Source organism: Bremia lactucae, linkage group LG11 (assembly GCF_004359215.1).
Source record: "Bremia lactucae strain SF5 linkage group LG11, whole genome shotgun sequence".
In the NCBI taxonomy this organism is placed as follows: domain Eukaryota; phylum Oomycota; class Peronosporomycetes; order Peronosporales; family Peronosporaceae; genus Bremia; species Bremia lactucae.
The window spans coordinates 4,024,946-4,037,391 of record NC_090620.1 but is presented as its reverse complement, the minus strand read 5'-3'; positions in this window follow the sequence as shown (position 1 = coordinate 4,037,391).

Below are 12,446 nucleotides of genomic sequence, written 5' to 3'. Positions count from 1 at the left end.
GCGTTCCGACTAAGGCATTAGACGCGGCCGGCGAATTAACGCGGCGCGTGCGCTTAGTGCGAGGTTGAGTGGGCGTCTTCGCAGACGACCCACCAACGTGGCCCCTTTTAGGTGGCATCTTGGGCGCCGTGTATGGAAACACGTACGCTAGAGTGATCGAGTGAACAAGCGGCGCGTAAAGCTGCTCGCAGCTCCTCTCTCCTCTTTGTCGAATTTAAAAATATAAATTCGTTTTTAAAGAGGGGGATGGTGTAACGGGCTAAAGTTGCCCTAATACTACACAGTCCCCGTTAAGTACATTTGGTGTACTTAAGGGGATGGTCAATTACTAAATAATAGTAATTAGATCCAACAATCGGGTGTGGTGCACATTTGTGACCAACCCTTGTGGATGTGATGCACATGGGTGCATCCACATTAGGAGGGATGACGGCTAGCGTCATCCGTTACGCGAGGTATCTATAAAAATACGCTCGCAATACATATTAAATGATATCTATAGAGATAACATTTTAATTGGTAAAAATAGGTATTTGTATTTAATTCTATTAAATATAAATCAGTCTTTAAATTACTTCCTACTTGGTAAGTGCGCACGAGGAGACGGATTACCGCTCCCGTGACGACACTTAACCAGGGTTCTTAGTGTGTTGGGTGAGGTCGAACGCGCCCACCACAACTGCCTCACTGCACGCAAGAGAAGCAGGTTTAACCGCTTCCTCGCTGTGCTAGGGTGTGTGCCTAAGTAGAGCGTGGCCGCATTACGACGTGCCCGCCTACATAATCAAAGAGAGTTACAGATAAGATAAAGATAAGAATTCAATTACATGTTTAGTATTAGATTATAATTAACTTAGCATTTACAAGATAGAAAGAGAGACACTTAATTATATCAATACAGTTTTCATTTAACCCTCTTTAAGCTAGTAACGTTAAAGATAAGTCTTCCTCTGCACGTACTAGTGTACGTGGAATAACGTGAGGCACCACTCGCAACTGAAGCATTGCGAAGTGGACTTGTACTGAAGCAGTACAAGTCGTAGTGCCCCGTTACAGTGCGACAAGAGACGCAAATGCACTACAGGGCGCTCTGGATGTGACATCAATTTTGTAACGGAGTTAGCTCGCCCCTAAATTCAGGAAGACTTTCAGACTCAGAGAGTCACTTAGTTCTATTGAACTTATGGGTTTAACAGCTCAGGGAGTCGTACAAGCTATTAAAGCTTAAGGAAACCTAGCTCAAGGGATTCGGGGTTCGTAGAACCAAGTGGCAACTAGTGCCCAAGAGGATATATCTTAGAAAGGTTTCTATCTCTTACAGATCAATGCGCAAGCCTTAGAAAATGCACTTAACGCTTTAAGATCAAAAGGGGAACTGAACTTTATTTAATTATCTAAATCCAAAAACTTTACCCTAGCTAATTGGAATAGATTTTGGCCGCCAGATTTTATATCTGGCGGCGACCACATGTATTACCCATAAAAAATGGGATTTAAGTAACTAACTATTATAAATCCAGATAAAAGGGTATTTTACCCGTAAAGTAAATGTACCACAACAACGGTTCTCCAACCGATGTGTGCCCCATTACACCCTCCCCCATCAGACTGTTGACACCAAGTGACAACATTCGCTTCATTTCCTCTTTGAGGTTTGAATCTCAACAGCTAACCGTTTGGTTGTGTTTTCCATTCCTTTGTCTAATGACAATCAAGCGTGAGTCACAGACTCTGAGCACCTTCCTCGACGATGAGGGAATGGTGGACTTTGAAAGTCACTCTCAATCAGAGGAGGAGGAAAAAGAGCGGCGTTCGCTCACGCCTTCTCCTCCGGACGAACGTCGGCGAGCCGCGAATCCGTTCCGAGAACGTGGTGCCGCTGATGTCTTAACTGCATTGAGCAGGACAGCGGACCCTGAGTCCAACATCATTACGAATTCGCTCGATGAAGAGCAAGAGCAGATAAACCTCATAGAGGAAAGAGCTCGTCATCGAGCTGCCGAAATAGCGAAACCTAAGGCTCATAGTGAATATAGATTCACTCCGCTTAGTGCGGACGAGCGTCTCAAAGAGATAGCGGGTCATAGCTTGGCCATCTGGATCTCTGGTGACCCGGCGAGGACGCCGGAGGAGATCGCTGCTCGCGACGTCATGAGCAATACCTTACGCCGAAGGTAATGACGCGAAGCCAGTATCTGACGCGTTTACGTGATCAAGCCCGTGGGGCTTCGATGACCTCCATGAGGGAAACTCCGATCGTTTTGTTTTCAAACTAAACAAGAACTGAAAACGAAGTCTCATTTGAGAAATGGGTTCACCGGGCCCGCAAACTCCGTAATATCTGGAATATCAGAGAGTCTGCGGATAGAGGTGAAGTTCGTTTGGAACGGAAGCATCGCTTCGACTTTGCTAAGCTTAAGGCCAAAGGCCACTTACGCTCGGCATTTATGCCAAAAAAAACGAAAAAACGCCAAGCCAGTATTTCAGTGCTTCGGTTGACCGTACAACCAAGGATCGAAGCCGCACTGAGGCTTTAGATCCACCTAATCCCACGTTTGGTGGTGGGAAGCGTCGTTTGACGCAAGTTGACCCTGGGCTTGGCGCTCAAAAACGTCAACGGCGTACGGGCAATCTTGCCGAAGAGGTAACTCGAACTCCCAAGAGTTTTCAGAAGAGGGGTACCCTAGCGACTTCACCAGATACTGGTATTGACCCTCACGACGACGTCGCTTTAAAAGTTTCTCCACAAGCGACTAGCCAGCCAGTCTTGAACTCTCGCCCCGTGCCATTGAGCACCGAGCTGGGTTCTGTTTATTCTCACCTCCTTGAGGTTCAACAGAGCCTAGGTCTTCCCAAGTAGGGCGCCCCGCACCTACTGGGTATCGACGTTTTCCGGCACCGTACCAGATCTTTGGTATAGGTCGGAGTTGAAGCTTTCGAGCTTTACGCGAATTTCGAAGAGGGCAGGCAGGGCGTAAATGTTTCGTGCTTTTGCACATATAATATTCTACGGATGGCCTTATGCTGTTCCACAGCTTGATAGGCCTCTTCTCCTTCCTCAACGAGGCTTAAATCCATAGGTTCCACTCTATTAGACGGAACCTATGTGCTCGAAGAGCCCGTTTTGTAAGCAGGCGTACTAACGCGAGCAGACTCCAAGTCAAACTCGGCGCGTAGCACTATGGCAACTGCCTCTTCGAACGTAGCCGGATGAGATCGGAACAATTCCGTCCGGGCAACGCCCTCATTGAGACCCCCCATAAAGATGGTCACTACAATTGCTTCTTGCACCGGGTCTTGATGCATAGATGCAATGAGAGTTTCCAACTCCTGGACAATGTCCCCTAGGGTTCTTTTACCCTGTCGAGTCGCTAGGAGCCGTGCTCGCATGCGAAAAGCCTGAGCAGGCGGTGCAAACATGCTCGTCATTTGCTGTTTCAGCGAATCCCGTGAGGGAAAAGCTTCGTTTATGGACGTGCTGCACGATAGTGCCCACTCTATGGCTCTACCTCCAAGTTTTGAAATGGCCATAGCCACCTTTTGCCGTTCTGTTAAGAACAAGGCGGAATCAAATAGACATTTTCATCTGCTTCATCCAAAAAGGGAGATTTTCTCCCTCTTTTCCCTCAAACGTTTTCACATTTACAGTTAGAGGGCGAGCCCTCGGCTCTGAATCAGGTACATAGATGTACCGGGTTGGCATAGATGCCGCTAAATGGTCCTGTACCTGACCGATCAGGTAGGCTTCGTACCGAATGAAGGCTTCAAGCCTTGCATGCAGGACCTCTGGTCCTTGGGAAATAATAAATTCCACGTGCTCAAGCCCGAAAAGGTTTTGAGCTTGTCAAAAGCGGCGCATTGCGCTTCTGACAATTCTGGAACCTCTACCATTTTCGTGAAAAATTAGTTTGTAAAGACTCAGGCGTAGATTGACTACTAGTGCTACCAGGTGTAGCGGAGCTACCTTGCTCCTAAAGTCAGAGGAAGACTTTCAGACTCAGAGAGTCAGTTAGTACTATTGAACTAATGGGTTTAACAACTTAGGGAATCGTACAAGCTGTCAAAGCTTAAAGAAACCTAGCTCAAGGGATTCGGGGTTCGTAGAACCAAGTGGCAACTAGTGCCCAAGAGGATATACCTTAGAAAGGCTTCTATCTCTTACAGATCAATACGCAAGCCTAAGGAAGGCACTTAACGCTTTAAGACCAAAAGGGGAACTGAACTTTATTTAATTATTTAAATAAAAAACCTTACCCTAGCTAATTAAAATCGATTTTGGCTGCCAGATTTATATCTGGCGGCGACCACATTTATTACCCATAATTAATGGGATTTAAGTAATTAACTATTATAAAATTAGATAAAAGGGTATTTCACCCATAAAGTAAATGTACCACAACAACGGTTCTCCAACCGATGTGTGCCCCATTACAAATTTTACCATCTTTATCAACTTTGGGAAGATTAACTAAGCAAAGCCGTGCATGCCAGAAGTGCAGTTATTGCATGTTAAATACAGTTCTCCGTCATATAACTTATATTACGTTTTGTATCCGTTATTAGCGGTTATTATTTATCATATTATTGTAAAAGGTTATAAGTTAGTGACCACAGTTGACGTCAAATCCTATATGCTAGCGAGAGTTATATTTTTGGGGTAAAAGCTATCAGAGAGAGTAATTGCTGGTTTATTAAATATTTTCACCTTTCAACTAGACGGTCTAATTCAGGCTTGATATGCCTGGGTGAGTCGAATAGCAGAATATGATATCGACCGATGTTCTTACCAGACAAACGAATCAGGTTATTCTAGAGGGCAACCAAGGCCTCGTTTCAGGAGCAAACGCAACGTATTGCGATCCCTCTCCTGTTGGACCATCTTAACGTTAATGTTAAGTTGGCCCTAAGAGCAGTCCTTGAGTCACTCATTTCGTGTCGATGCAAAGTAGCCACCAGCGGCTTTCTTGCCTTCGTGACCACATAGTTCCTGGTGACACATACTAACGTCACCAGAGTGGTCATCGGGGTACTCCTGGAGTCAATATCGTGTTAACAAAGACACGAGCACAGTCTTAGGCTGTGATCGACTCCGGTACTGCAGCAACATGTACCATTTTGCTGAAACGATCAACAACAACAAAAAACAAGAATACGATTGTTTTGTGTTTGTCGTTGGGAAATCCGAAGACGACGTTCATGGATACAGACTGCCAATTCCGCCGGAACAGGCAGAGGTTGAAACGGATGATCACAGGATGAAGCACTAGGTATCACACGTTGACAAACTTCGCAAGCACGTTTGTACTTGCGGACGAACTCGTACTGGCGTGGCCAGTAGTAGTCCCAACTAATCGTGAGATAAGTCTTCTCGCATCCACGACGCTCACTAATCGGTGCATCGTGGCCTTCATACATGATACGTAAACAAAAAGTTTCATAAGTGGAAAAGACGACACAAGGTGTGTCGCCAGTAACGGCTGTATAGTACAGTAAACCGTTGCGTGTTGAGTATCGATCGGTTGAGTATCGATACAATTTCGATAATTCTTTTAAGGATTGTTCCGATGGATTTCTATGGTATTCATCAACCCTATAAAAGCCTTATTTTCTTGGTAAGCTCTTCTAACGTCGTCGAGTAGTGTTGACGACGGAACACTTGTGGTTGCAACAGTGTGGCTTATGCTCACTGTTGGTTTGCGCAGCCGGCTCAAAATCGGGCTGGCGCGAAAGGGCATCAGCGACGACATTTAGTCGGTTTGGATTAAACTCCACGGAGAAGTTATACTTCGCGATGAAAGACAACCATCTCGCCATTCTTTTTGAGAGGTGTGGACTGTTCACGGTCGTGCGTAAAGATGCATGGTCCGTATATACAATGATCGACTCTCCAGTCGATCAAGGACTTCCGCACTGTCTCTTAAAGACGGGCGTATTTAATTTTCTTGGATGTTGCTTTTCAACCAAGCATCCTTGTTTCGTACGACTCAACTTATTTGAGTAGTCGAACTTCGACGCTGCCTGCCACAGCCGTTGGTAACTATGTCCCACGTCACAATAGTGGACCTTCGCCGCTGCTTGGCACAGCCGTCGGAATCTTACTCCTCTACAGTCATACTAACGACCGAACCACAAGTGAGGTCATCGCACTAACTCGTAGGACATCCATACGCTTGTGGATGCTCAAGACGTTCGTCAGTTGGACTTCAAATGAAAAAGAGACAGGCATCGTCACGGCTTGGTACTGCCAATTTATATATGGTCGTAGTTTCTGAGCCATGGTTATACGAGGACGACATCAAATTTGTCATCCAATTTTAGTGCGATGAAACCATCATCGTACTGCTTATCCTTCAACGTTTATTAGATGCCAACTACACGTTTCTTGGTCGTTAAATGTGCGCTTGCTGCTAGGCGCACTGTGATCCTCGTTAAAGGGATATCGCGCTCAATAAATCTGAGCCTGCGATCTTCTAGCGATTCGCGTCTTATAAAATAGTAGACGCCCCACAATTGACTAGGGACTTAAGTGGCTTCTTTTTTGACACTTTCATTTTCAGGATGATGAGGTTAATTTCATCCCCTGGGGCAGCTACACACAATGTTTGTGTATGAGGAGCAACTTTTGTCAAAAGACCTACACCTTCTTTTGACGTTGCTGGATCAGTAGACGCTCCGCACCTACTGACCCCGAACGTTTTCTTACGATCCGCCTCGCCGTTGCGATTTTAGAACAGCGTCGGACCAGCGTCTTCCTCTATTCCTAGCGAGAGGTCGGTCTTTTCACTCTGTGGTTTTAGGCACTGGCCGTAGGGCACTACACCCATAAGCGTAGTGGCCCATTTTTTTACAACTATTACATTTCTGTAATCGTTTGGTAACTTGACGAACGAGGTATCTCGCTCTCTACATACGAGAGATCATGGGTTTTGGGCCTCCGTTTTCTTGTCGTCTCGGTGAACGATAAGTAACAGAGTGGACAAAAGCCTGTTATAGACTAAAGTCCTTTCGTTCAGCTACAGCGATCGCTTGGTCTAGCGACTCTAATACTAGCCGGAACAGGTGGGTCTTAACAGATCCGTCTGACAGACTTTTGATAAACACAGTTACCTGTGTTTGTTCATCGACTGGATGACTAACGATACAACTCACCAGGTATCGTATATGTTGGGCATAAGCGTGAATGTCACGCTTTCTCTGCTTCAAATTCAGAAGCTTGGCTTGAACCCTGAATTCTGCACGTTGTGGCTTAAATGTTTGTCTGAGCCGGGTCTTAAAGACCCCATACCACCCGAAGACTAATGGGTCGTGAAGCTTGATCGCCAAGGTCTAAGATTTGGTACGTCCGGCTAAGTTGAACATGCCAAATATTACTTTCGCGCATCATCACTGATACGACGAGTTTTTATGACATCGTTTAACACGACAAACTTTCTGAAAAGGGAGCCGCCTTCAATTGCGTTAAGCTGAGAGATTCCATCTTTAAGCTTTCGGGTCGACGCAGAAGGGTAGGTCCATTAGCAGTATACACATGCTGCTGTTTTAAAATATCTATCTTTTGAGCACTCTCTCTCAACACCTCAATGTGTTGAGAGCCTTGCTGGTGAAGCAAGGCTGCTTTCTCTCAGACTGCGTCGTGTTCGTGTTTAATGAACTCGGCTATGGCCGCATGCCGTTAATCTCTTCCCAGAGTGTACAGCATCGCGCCAACGGCAGGCCCGCCTACGACCAAACTCATTCGTTCGATCAGTCTCCATTCAATGTCACTCAAATGGGTAAACCCTTCAGGCGTGGCGTGATAACCTTTTTGAGAGGGTGGAAATATTCCTCCTTCTTCATCCAGCATGGACATGTTGGATGGAACGTGGGTAGGTCGCTGAACGGACTACAAGTGCTACCAGGTGCAACAAGGCACCTTTCACTAGTATTGGTAGGTACTAGTTGACCTTACACTGCTTACAGTGAAGGTTAGGTACCTCGAAACTTCACAAACACAGGGGTACATAGGAAGGTTTCTAAGTAGCTAAAGGTCTTAAGCTATTACAATTAATTCAAAGGATTATAATTTGGGAAAAGTAAATTGTATTAATATATTTAGCTCTCTAAGTAACGATCTTCTATCTACTACTGAACTTTTTTTTTTTTATCTAACTAAGTATGACGCCTCCTTGCGCACCGCACTATTTTGTCTTGAAACGATGGCGCGTTACTTTAGACTTAAATCAACCAATCAATAGAGTTAATGTCTCATTGCATCAATATCATCCAATTCGACATTGGAATTATTTAAGTCAAATATTTAAGAAGATAATAATTTTGTATTTCTCTGTTTACTTCCTCTTATAGGAAAAAATGTTGTAATTCCTCGTGTAGGAAATACCACTTATGTAACGGGACACCCCGTTACATCAACCACCATTCACACCTTCTCTCCCGCTCTTCCTAACGCTCACACCTTTATTTTTGCAACCATGACTCCGCTGCTCAGCACCTTCTCTCCCGCTCTTCCTACGCGCACACCTTTATTTTGCAACCATGACTCTGCTGCTCACCCCCTCCTGTCCCCTGTCTGTAGCGGAGCTACCGCGCTCCTTAAGTTAAATGAAGACTTATAGAATCTTTGAGTATCTTACTTCTATAGGACTAATGGGGTTGACAACTCAGGAAGTCATACAAGATATTAAAGCTAAATGAATCCTAGCTGAAAGGATTCAGGGGTTCGTAGATCCAAGTGGCAACTAGTGCCCGAGAGTGTTTACTTTAGAAAGGCGTCTCTATTTCACAGATCAATGCGTAAGCCTTAGGAAGGCACTAGGTCAAAAGGGGAACTGCAGTTTACTTAATCATTTAAATCTAAAAACTTACCCTAGCTAATTTAAATATAAATTTCGGTCGCCAGATTTATGTTCGGCGGCGACCAAATCTATATCTGGCGACGACCACATTTGTTACTCATAATAAATAGGATTTTACCAATTAAATAGGATAAAAGGTTATTTTACCCATAAATGAACGTACCACAACAACGGTTCACCAACCGATGTGTGCCCCATTACACCCTTCCCCATCGACTGTTGACACCGAGTGGCAACATTCGCTTCATTTCCTCTTTGAGGTTGGAACATAAATAGCTAGTCGTTTGGTTAGAGTTTGCATTCCTTTGTCCCATGACAATTAAGCGTGAGTCACAGACTCTTAGCATTTCCTCGACGATGAGGAAGTGTGGACTATGAAAATCACACTCCATCGGAGGATGAGGAAAAAGAGCGTCGCTCTTATATGCCTCCTCACGTCCGCGGGCCCGAATCCATTCCCAGAACGTGATGCCGCCGATGGCTTAATTGTATTGCGCAGGACACAGGACCCTGAGTCCAACATTATATGAGTCCAACATTATCACATACCCGCTCGATGAAGAGCAAGAGCAGGCAATTCTCATATAGGAATAAGCTCGTCTTCGAGCTACAGATATAGCGAAAGCCAATTTCACATTGAATACCGATTCACTCCAATTAGTGTGGAAGAGCGTCTCAAAGAGATCATGGGTCACCGCTTGGCCATCTAGATCTCCAGTCCCACACCGAGGACGCCGGATGAGATCGCTGCTCGCGACGCTCTTCATGAGCGATACCTTACGTCAAAGGTAATGACGCGAGGTCAGTATCTTACACGTGCGTGATCAGGTCCGTGGGGCTTCGGTGAACTCTATGAGGAAGATTCCAATCGATTTATTTTTAAACGAATCAAAAAGCGAAAACGAAGTTTCGTTAGAGTACTGGGACCATCGAGTTCGCCGCCCCCACGATATTTGGAATATTAGAGAACCTGCAGATATGGCGGATGTTCGTTTGGAACGGTAGCTTCGCTTCGATTTAGCCAAGCTTAAGGCCTGAAGCCAGTTAAGTTCGGCATTTATGCCTCAAAACGAGAAGAGGCCTAGTCAATATTTCAGTGCTTGGATTGACCGTGCAACCATGGGATCGAAGCCGCACCTGAGATTATAGATCCACCTATTCCCACTTCTAGTTGTGAGAAGCGTCGTTTGACGCAAGTTGACCCTGAGCTTGATGCTCAAAAACGTCAACGGCGTACGGGAGGTGCAACATTTTTCGCGAGGGCCTTGCTCGGCTTGATGGTATTTCGAGGCGGTTCAAAACCGTTCTTTATTGTTAGAATGTCAGAAATTTCGTTTTAAGGGTCAGCATCCTGGTGCGGATGCCGCAGTCTGCGACACAGCCGTCTTTTTCGGCGCAAGCGCCTCTAAGTCTACATGGGATAGGTTCCGAAATGGCTTAAGCAAGCCGACGTAGAACCCTGGGTGTATATGCAGCTTGCTAACGCCGACTTCGCCACGACCTTAAATGGTTTAATGAAGCGCGGGCGCAATTAGGTCTTGAAGACCGCGGAAACCAAGTTAGTAGGTAAATTTTTAGCGTTTAAAAAAAACTCGGTCTCCGAACGCATAAGATTTAATACAGCTACTGCCTTTGGCATCTGCTTGTTCTTTTGTTTGTATTGGCTATCAGCCATCGTATCCCTTACATGTCTTAAGACACTAAATCGCGTCGCGAAAAACACGCTTACTTGTTTCCGAATGGTAAGAGGGCTGATATCAGCAAGCCTTTATGCTGATTCTCCCCCATCAAGCCCTGAGCCACGCAGTGGTATCGTTAAAGGAACGCGTGGGTGGGTGAGACCGTTGACATAGAACGGATTGTAGCCTGTAGGGTATGGACAGCGTTATCTAATGCGAATTCCACCACTGAGAGCATTGAGCTCTAGCGCTTTGGTATCTGAGCACACACACTGTGTCAAACGTCTTCAATGACGCGATTGACACGCTCAGTTTGACCATAGGTCTGAATGGGTCCGGTGGACATGTCCAATCTCGTGCCAAGCTTTCGGAAAATCGATTTTCAGAATTTATTCGTGAAACGGGGTCCCGATCAGAGACAATTGCCACTGGCAAACCGTGTAGTCGAAACACGCGATCGATGACCAGCCTTGCTCCACCTTCTCCATCAATGGTGTCCGGCACAGCCGCTAAGTTAGCCATTTTGCTCAATCGGTCAGTAAAGACCACTATGCCGGTAGTATTAGCCAAATCTTTCGGTGGGCCGAAAACAAAATCCATACTAATGGACTCCCAGCACCCTGTCGGTACGCGCAGACTTGCCAGTGGTAAAGCAGCATGCGCCGAGGATTTACCCGTTGGCAGGTTTCGCATGTGCGAACGTATGTGATGACACATTTGTAAAGTTTGGGCCACCAATAAATCTGGCTAACAGAGCCGTAGGTCTTTTCTCTACCGAGTTGACCTCAAAGGACAGAATCGAGTGACTTTTTAAGAAATCGGTATTTTAATCATCATCATGAGGAACAACGATGCGCGGAGGATCCGCAGCGTTCGTGCAACAAAGCAAACAGGCCGTTACTGATAGAATATTGATGGAACCTTGCACGCAAACGTATCGACAATTTAAATCCGAATTCAGTGCTTTTTAGAGCTCGTACCAGGGCTACCACTGTTCATCCTGGGCGTAAGCCAAACAAATTAATTCAGTAATAGGCGACATTGTAGTCGTCAAATGAGAGAGCTCATAATCCGGCCTGCCTGATAACGCATCAAAGCATTTTGCTTGCCGGGCTTATACTTCAACTCGAAGTTGTATTCCGCGAAAAAAGATAGCCATCGGGCCATTCTCTGTGAGAGATGGGGCGACCTAAGTCGCTGTACGTAATGACGCGATTGTATATATTACAAACGGTTTAGAGCTGAGCAGATGAACTCTGAATTTGACGAGAGCATACTTCATAGCAAGTAACTCTTTGTCATGAACTGGGTGGTTATTTTCCTCAGCTTTAAGCTGTCTAGACTTGAACGCTTTAACACATTCATGCCCATCAACATCTGTTTGTAACAGAACACTGCCGATGGCAAAATCCGATGCGTCACAGATGACACTAAAAGGCCAATTCGGATTTGGCAGTGCCAGGATCGGGGCATGGATAAGACTAATCTAAGCTGCTTGAAAAGCATTACGCTTTGCGCCAGTCCCGCACCAATCTTTATCCTTTAAAGAAAATTAGATAATGGCCTAGCCATATCAGCATAATTTTTTTCTGTATTTGTGTAATTAATTGGCGAGACCCAACCATTTACACAAATCCTTTTATTTTTAAAGGCCAATCTACTATGGCTTTTACCTTAGCAGGGTCAGCTCGAAGGCCTCGCTTCCCCATGAAGCACCATAAGAAGGGATTTCTTCTGCGCCAAATTGCATTCAGAAGCATTGGCATACAATTTATTTGTGCGCGTACACTCGAGCACTGCTCGCAAATGGTCTTAATGGTTTTCCATATCCGACCGACTCTGCTCCGCACGACTATGGACAAAAATATCATCGAGAAAATCTGTGCATAACCTCGATGAGGGCGGAAAAGTTGCG